Genomic DNA, 2,243 nt, shown 5'->3' on the forward strand with positions numbered 1-2,243 from the left:
AATATGTGGTCACAAAATAATGATGCTTGACCATGGGATAGTTAATGTGTGGTCACAAGATAATGATGCTTGACCATGAGATAGTTAATGCATGGTCACAAGATAATGATGCTTGACCATGAGATAGCTAATGCATGGTCACAAGATGATGCTTGACCATGAGTTAGTAAATGTGTGGTCACAAAATAATGACGCTTGACCATGAGATAGTTAATGCATGGTCACAAGATAATGATGCTTGACCATGAGATAGTTAATGCGTGGTCACAAGGTAATGATGCTTGACCATGAGATAGTTAATGCATGGTCACAAGATGATGCTTGACCATGAGTTAGTTAATGTGTGGTCACAATATAATGATGCTTGACCATGAGATAGTTAATACATGGTCACAAGATAGTTAACAAGTGGCCACAAGATATTAACACTTGGCCATGAGATAGTTAACAAATGGCCAAAAGAAAGTTAACAAACGGACACAAGATAATTCACACATGGCCACAAGATTAAAAAAAAACTTTTGGACATGAGATACTTAATACGTGCGGCACAGTGGCTCAGTGTGTAGAGCTGTTGTTGACCGCGGACCTCTCTGGGTAGTTTGCATGTTCTCTCCATGCATGTGTGGGTTCTCTCTGGGTACTTAGGTTTCTTCCCACAGACCAAAAACATGACTGTTGGGTCAATTGGTAATTCTAATTGTCCCTAGCTTTGAGTGAGGGAGAGGATAGTTGTTTGTCTCTATGGTCAGTGTATCTTTTGGTCATTGGATTTTCATTTTTGAAACGGGTATTAAAAACAAGAAACGAGTGGATATTTGATTTTTGTTTTAAAATATTGAAATTAAAATTAAAATACAAAGCGTTTCTCATTCTTTGTGTCAAAAAGGGATGAACGAAATTTTAAAAATGATTTGAGTTTTATTTTCTGTTTCTGATAGCAAAAAAGAAAATTACTTTAAGACAGAAATGAAAAAAGGCTTGTTTGTTCATAATCCATGACAGGTGGTACCAACTTACTGTATCCCTTTACAACAAACTGTTTCATCATCAGAAGTGGTGTCTGCAATATCAAAGCTATTCAAAGAACATCCCATTACAAGTAAAAAGCATTGATTTTGACTTTGGTAGCAAATATATTTGCCAAGTATTTATTTGGAATCAGATCAATATCAAAGTCGTAGTACTGCCACCCTTCGCTGAAAGGAAAAATCTAAGGATGCAAACTGACAGGAAAAAAAAACAAGCACAGATTTTGTCAAAACTCAGGAGGGAAAAAAAACTTTATTTTTGCCACTTCAGTAGAAAGCAGAACTGAGTATCAGTTTCATAACTTCTTCATCATCAGTGACATTTTTTTCCTTTTTTCCTTTAAAAAAGGAAAAAAAAAACCTTTGTTCTCACAGAACAACAATCGTCCAACACACTAATAGAATGAAATTTATCTTAATTTGCTTTTTATTGAGAAAAATGGAGATGAAACATGGAGGCAGTAGCTGACATGTATTCAGTAAAAGAGACTTATTTGGCCAAAGGCCACATGAATTACCTCTGCAAAGCCTTTGGTCACAGAGAGACAGTCATCATACAACTCATTTATGGACACTTCTCTGTGTTTGAACCTTTTATTTACAGAAATCAGTGTTTCATTATGCAGAGCTGTCAGGTGAGCGCCCCCTCTGGTGGGGGAATAGATAGTCGTAAAATACWAATAAACAAGCCTTTTTTCGTTTCTGTCTTAAATTAATTTTCTTTTTTGCTATCCGAAACAGAAAATGAAACTCAAATCATTTTTATCCCCTTTTGGCACTAAGAATGAGAATGGCATTGTATTTTAATTTTAATTCCAGCATTTTAAAACCAAAAATCAAATATCCATTCGTTTCTTGTTTTTTAATACCCGTTTCTAAAATGAAAATCCAATGACCAAAAGATACACTGACCCTCTATGTACCTCTGTGATGGACTTGCAACCGGTCCAGGGTGTACCCCGCCCCTCTCATAGTGACTGCTGCATATGGGCACCAGTGACCCTCGTGACCCTGAAAGGAAGAAGCGTTTAAAAGCTAATAAATGGATGGATAGTTAATGCGTGGCCACAAGATAAGTGAGTCATTTCCTTGACTGTTAACATGGGCTACGTTCACACTGCAGGTCTTAATGCTCAGTTCCGATTTATTGAAAAATCCGATCTTTTTGTGTGAACGTTCACATTACATTTTAAATGTGACCTGTATCAGACC

The sequence above is a fragment of the Austrofundulus limnaeus genome, unplaced genomic scaffold (genome assembly GCF_001266775.1).
Source record: "Austrofundulus limnaeus strain Quisiro unplaced genomic scaffold, Austrofundulus_limnaeus-1.0 Scaffold120, whole genome shotgun sequence".
NCBI classification, from domain to species: Eukaryota; Metazoa; Chordata; class Actinopteri; order Cyprinodontiformes; family Rivulidae; genus Austrofundulus; species Austrofundulus limnaeus.